Here is a 6,830-nt window from a genome sequence, read left to right as displayed (position 1 = left end):
CAGTGAGTGAGTTGAAGATTGTAGAATCTGCGAGGTATTTGAAGAAGATAAAGCAGCAGAGGAAAATTTCCATCACCGTCGTCCATTAGAGATTGATTAAGCATTTTGTTAAGTCCGATGTCGTTAACGGCCTAATTTATCTTGTAAACGCTTAAGCTCCTAGTTAGCAGATGATCCAAGTGATGGTGCTATTAACAGCCCACCTTGGCTAAGGATTAAGTTGTACTCAAGCGTTAGTCAATTATTTGATGATTACGATGATTGCCAGAGTTATCAGTTGTTCTTGTTCTCTCTCTTTCTCACCTCCGATAGCCAGAGGCCTGGTGCCCACCCGACTCACGTAGCGAACACAAATCCCCCGACAACATGTTGGTATGTGTGATCTGTCTTGAGGTAGGTTGTACTGATTCATGTGAAGCTTAAAGGTACTTAGTCCCTGTCCAAGCTTGTGGGAGAGGGTGGTGTTCTTTCCTGAAACAAACTCAGTAGATCCCTAGTTTCTCTAGTGAGAGTGTGAGCCAATGCTTCCGTTATCTGTGCTGCAGCATCGGGTGCGACTTGGAAACTGACTGTGATAATTACCTCGGTGACTGGAGTTACCCAATTCTCAAAGTAGAATAGTGATTCTCTACTGTGCAGATCTCCTTCCATCTTGTTGTTGTGGGTTGGTTGTAGGTTGCGGCCATGGTTTCGACCTTCTCCTTCTTCTTCTTGGCACTCGCCCTATGTATATCCACTAGGTTTGGCGTGTTGGTCGACTCTCCCACTGCAAATCGATTACCATTACGCTTGGCGCTCGAGATTCGATGGAGATGCGGAGTTCGTCTAGTTGTGCTTGGAGCTCTTCTTCTTCTGTCGTCCAGTTAGCAAATCCTGCTAGCCATTCATCCATTCACAATAGTTTAGGGGTTTCAGTCTTGTAAACTGAAGGGTTTCATGAAAAGATCCTCCATGGGGGCACCAAATGATGGGAGAAAAGCGAACCCCGAATCGCGACGGCCTCTAAAACACCAGGGGCCGAATGGCGTGCCTCGAGCCTATCACGGTAAAGCGAATAGGGGGCACCACCTAGCTTTGAGCGGTTAGGACGCAAACAACACACCACCATAACAAAGTTTTCATCCAAGAGAGATGGATGCTTGGGAGTAATGGTGAAGAGGAAGGGAAATGAAGCAAGTTTTAGAGAGAGAGAGAGAGAGAGAGAGAGAGAGAGAGAGAGAGAGAGAGAGAGAGAGAGAGAGAGAGAGAGTATAGTGGCTTAGTACTTAGGCACCGCAAAAGGATGGCGAATCCGCACACCCTTCATACATACACAAGCGCTCTCCAAACACAAGACTAGGTGGCGATTCCGCACACCTCACATGGGAAAAACATTGCTAGAAACATACTCACAAAACCTCAAGATTTATTTAGAGAATAAGGCGATGAAATGGGGAGCATAGGGTAGGGGAAAGAGAAGGGAGAAAGTGGTAGAGCACATGGCAGATAGGTGGGAGATGATGGTGAAGATTCGCACGAGGGTTATGGCCATCATCCTTCATTTAGCTGCCCTTCATCTTCCATAGCCCAAGGGTGTAGAGGTCATGCTCAAGTCGAGCATGGTGACTGTGGTGATGGTGATGGTGTGGGTGTGTGTGTGTGCGCCACACACAGTGCATAGTGTACTCTTTGGTGATGTTGTGTGTGTCATTAGTGTGATGGTGACCCCTCTTTATATACGGGAGGAGGTGGAGGATTTCTAGAATTTTAAAAATCAAGAAATTATTATCTAGCTGCACCGGCCATGTGACTATGGGCCCCACTTGTCTGGCTGTGTGTATATCCGCCAGAACAACAGTCTCAAGAGAGAGAGACTAATAGAGGGAGATGGGTTGATGGAAAAAGTGAGTGAGATGGAAAATAAGTAGTTACAAGAGGGAAGAGAGAGGAGTGTGTACAGAGGTAAATCCGTGTGTACACTAGAAAAATCTGGTAACCATCATGTAAAGGTGGGTCTGTGGGTACCTTTTTCAGTAGAATTGAGTGTGTGTGAGTGTGGGGGAGGCCATCTGGCTACAAGACAAGAGAGATTTTGAATTTTAGAGAGAGGGAGGTATTTGGATCATGGGTGAGTGTAGGAGAGAGAAAAAAAGGGGGTGGGGTATGCTATTTTGGAAGATAGGAGAGGTGGCATGTGACAAAGAACGTATTATTGACGAGGACAGGGGTGGGGTAGATTGAGGGGAGAGAGAAAGGAGAAAGGACAAGGGGAAGAGAGAGGGGGTTGACCTTTTGAGTGGCGGAGAAGAAAAGGGACAGACGGTGGGGCAACAGTGAAGAAGAAGGAGGCAGGGTGGGGATGGGTTGCCTCATAGGCACGAGGTGGCCTATTTTACCTTTCTCACTTATCTACATACTCATACTTTTTTTTTCTTACTTTTCCAATGCCTTTTATCACTCCCTCCCTAAGAGGGGGTTTCCATGGGGCGGGGAAGAGAGAAGAGGGGTATGGGAGCCTGGCTTGTGAAAAGCCCTCATCAATACGACGTAAAAGTATCTCCTCTAAAGAGAAAGTCATGGTGGCCATTTTTCGCAAGGTGGTCATTTTAGTGTTTTAGATCATCCGGACATTGATCCTTTATATTTCAATGAAGATGATCACACCGACCATGATTGCTAGCATGATCTGTCTTCTACTTACCAAAATAATTTTAAAAGTTCCTTGCCATATGACTATTCTATATGTATGAATGAATCTTCTTCTCAATGTCACAAGAAGACTTATGAAAAAGAGCATATCCAAGCCCACTTTATGCAAACAACCTACTCCTTGCTTTGATCCTTGCAAACTGTTATGAAAATTTCTATTTTGTTCCTGTATAGATCTTTTATACCATTGCTTTGATTCATAGTAATGAAAAATTTGTAAGAGGTGACATATTGTCTTCTTGCAAAGTCCAAATCTTGTGATGTTGCAATGCTCTTCAAAGTGATTGGATTTTTTTAAAAAAATGTTGTATAGTTGCTCATACTCTTTTAGAATGATTGAAGCTAGTCTATTATCAATAGTTTTCAAAGACTCTAATGAAATATTGTAGCCAAAATGCAAGAAGTTCATACCAGATGCTGAAATTCCATTGGTGTGTTTATCTAGTAAAGCTTGAGCTTCATATTGCTCAAGCATTATATCTTCATTTGGAAAACCTTCTTTGAATATTTTAAGAATTTGTATTGTTAGACCTACAAAGTAGTTGTATTTGAATTAATTATATTTGAAATTATGAATAATATAAGTAAAATTTTTAAAACCTAAGTTTTGTGATGTGAATAATATAAATAGATATTCTACATCATAAGCTAAATTATTTACCATCTACAAAGGATTTCTTTAGTATATGTGTTTTTTTCCATGTTTAAAACATAATGTCGGATGTGTCCATATATTGTTTTAGCTCATCATAAGATGACCAACCATAAATGTAATTTATTGGATCACATCTTGAGATATTTTCATATTTAAGTTGTTTGATTCTTAAGAAGAAGATCTCTCTGTGTTGCCTTTTTTATTTTCGTTTCTCTTCTTGTTCTTTTTCTTGTAGGTCTATTGTGGCTTTTGCTTTAGCTTTGATATAATTGAAGACCTAATATATACTAGTACAATTTATACATTTAAAGTTATAAATAATGAAGTATGTGATTAGAAATATAGGCTTACCTCCATATTGTTTATCTTTAAATATGAAAAAGATAACAAAGAATTTTTTAAGTTTCTTTTAATATATCAATTTAGTAATAAACTATAGCACCTTAAGTTTGATATAAAATAATTAAGCATACATTACCTTTGTTTTAATCTTTGGATTATACTTTTGTAAGTCAATAATCTTCATATATATAATGACTTATTACTTTCATTTCAAAATTGTTGATTGTAATTGAATTCAATATTTTTATGTTCTTTCGGCTAGTGATCGACACAACATGGCATATAATAGCCCAGGAGAAAAACATTTTTGGACTATTAACAATGACTTACCAAAGATAGTACAGCCTTGGGATTTATGTCCAGTCATTGCATATGCTAGTGTTAGTGGAAAGGATGTTTTATGGTACCATATTGCATTGTATGTCTTTTTTAAATATTTAGATCTTCGAATAGTTTCATTTTGTTGTGTATGATTTACACATATTATAAGTTTTGCTATAATAGATGTTATATTGTTATAATTAATATCTACAACTGTCTCAAAAGTTCCATTAGCTATACCTATTGCTAAATCTATGTTTTGTGTAAACATTACTAATGCACCTATTGCTACTTTTGATAAGGAATGAAATTTTGCATCATTTATCTTGTTGTAGTTTGGTATATGATGTGCTGTTGTAGCAATATCTATATTGATTATATTGTAACAGTTGAATATCTTTATTAAGATAAGGTCATTATAGTATATGACATCTTTATTATGTGTACATAATATAGCTGTATCAATATCTGTATATTGTTCTAAATATTTCTCCTGTATATGTATGTTATAAGTATTTATTTGATTGTGATTTAGATGGTTTACTTTGTCTGATTATATTTAAGAATTTAATGAAGTCTGGATCTGAACAATGACGTATTGAGGTATTTAATGTATGGTGCGTAGCTAATTTCCAAAATGTAGAATTTGTTACTACACATTTTTGGCATATCAAGTCTTTATTTTTACAGTTACATATTGCAAGAAATTGCACTATATCTCCAAATAAAAGTAATTTTTTAGTGTTAAAGATTTCTAGCATAGATAGATTACAAGCTTCTGAAATTTGGAGTATAACTGTTGTAACATTTGTGACATCATCATTGAGAATTCATCAATTATAATTGCATCAAAATATATTACTTTAATTGAACGAATATCATTTGGTTCTAAATTAGAACAACATAATTGATTTTTATTGGGTAAACAAAAATAATAATGTGAAGTACGTGCTAATTGACTAAGTCTTGTAGCTGCTACTCTCAACATTGCTGTAAGGAGGACTCCTATGTTTTTGGCTATACATTTAAATGTGTTGTATTGAATTATAAAAGTTTTCCTAGATCTAGGTGTTCCATTTATTATATGTAACCCATCCGACTTTAAAAAGTTTGTTGTATATTTTTTTCTTGCTCTTTAGTCAAAGCTCTATTTTCTATGTGTTTAAGCTCTTGTAGATGTATTAGATAAGTTACCCAATATTTTCCTCTAATGTTGTTTTGAAAACATTTGGAGCAGCTATAAATTGCTATATTGTCTTCTTTGTTATTTTGAGATTATGTTAGATAGGGATTAGATAATTCATATCCTCGTAAATAGGTATTTGTTTTTTTTCTATATTTCAAGGTTTATTTTTCATACTTACTAAATAAGTTTCCACAATTCAAACAATATTTATATGATATGATCGAATTAGAAAAAATATTTATCCATGAATCAAAATCTAAATTATAAATGTCAAAAGTTGGAAGTAAGTTTTTTTTTCTACGTAGATGTCTTATCATCTTGGTATGCTTTGCTTTTTGTTTTAGTTTGGATGCTTTTTTAGGTAGTATTTTATTTGTTTTCATTTTCAATTACTTATCATTTATTATTATTTTGTGCATTTATTGACCTTAAGATTTTATTTTATTTATATTTTTTATATGTATATTATTTCTAATGAGCTTAGATTAATATTCTGATTTGAAAAGAAAATCTCTTTGATCTTATTGTGGTAATCAAAATATTAAAATTAAAATCTTTTCTTTAATAGGTCTTTAAAATATTCTTAGATCTGACATACCTTGTGTTATAGTCAAATGTTAAGTTGCTTTGTACTTGTTGAAGAGCTTCTAGTAAACTAGCAAATGGTAAACCTTATGAAGTTAGAATACAGAGTTATATATAATTTGATGCTAATTATCAAAGAAATTATAATCATTGCTTTAATTATAAGAACATAACATGTCTATAAATGGAAGATGTTGGGGCTCAATTTTGATTTAGCACGCTTGGGTTTTGTGTGCAACTTTGAGTGAAGCAAGATTTTGAGACAAGTCATTTGGGATTTATGCATTGCAATGAAAAGGATTTTACAAGAAAAGTATCGGATTAGTTGGAGTGATTAGTTAGGGTAATCTAAGATGAGGAGAAAGCTAAACTCAACTGCCTGCATTGTGAAGGGCCTTTGAAACGAGGTGAAGTCAAACCAAGTTGTCTGCACCGTGATCATTTTCTATGAAGTAAGGAGGCCAGACTAAGCAGGCTGCATTGTGAATAATCTCTGAGAAAAGGAAAGGCCAGACCAATGTTGAAGATACTGTGTACTGCAACAGTCATTGAGAGACCAAATGGACCACCACGAGATGGTGTCTTGGCAGGAGGTAACTTCATCCTCTGGGAAAAACACAAGCCAAAAGGCTGTTGTCCACCCAAAAGCGCGACTACGAGGTGATAAAAACGCTTCTATTGATCGATTTTCAGTGTGCTCGTACGCTCTCGGCAGGGTCCGAAACAGTGCAGAGGGTGTAGGGAGGGTGGGGAATCAATGTCAGATCCCCTGGTGGGATGAAAATAGTATTGGAAGTATGGCTAAAATCTGATAATCTTGAGAGGAACTGGATCAGCAAGACATAGATGCCGAGCTGGTGTGGAAGAAAAAGTTAGGGTTGAAATGTTAAGCGCTACATTCTTGCTATGAAAACAATACAATTGTCCAAAAATGAAGCTCCCCAAAAAATGTTGGGGTAGACGAAAACACTAATGGAAGAGGGGCATTTTTTATGAGCACTCACACAATTGCTTCCATCCCCTCTCCCTCTTTGTCTCCCTCTTTTTGCATTT

The sequence above is a fragment of the Adiantum capillus-veneris genome, chromosome 9 (assembly GCF_014529385.1).
Source record: "Adiantum capillus-veneris isolate H3 chromosome 9, ASM1452938v2, whole genome shotgun sequence".
Lineage (NCBI taxonomy): Eukaryota > Viridiplantae > Streptophyta > Polypodiopsida > Polypodiales > Pteridaceae > Adiantum > Adiantum capillus-veneris.
Note: the sequence above shows the minus strand (reverse complement) of the source record.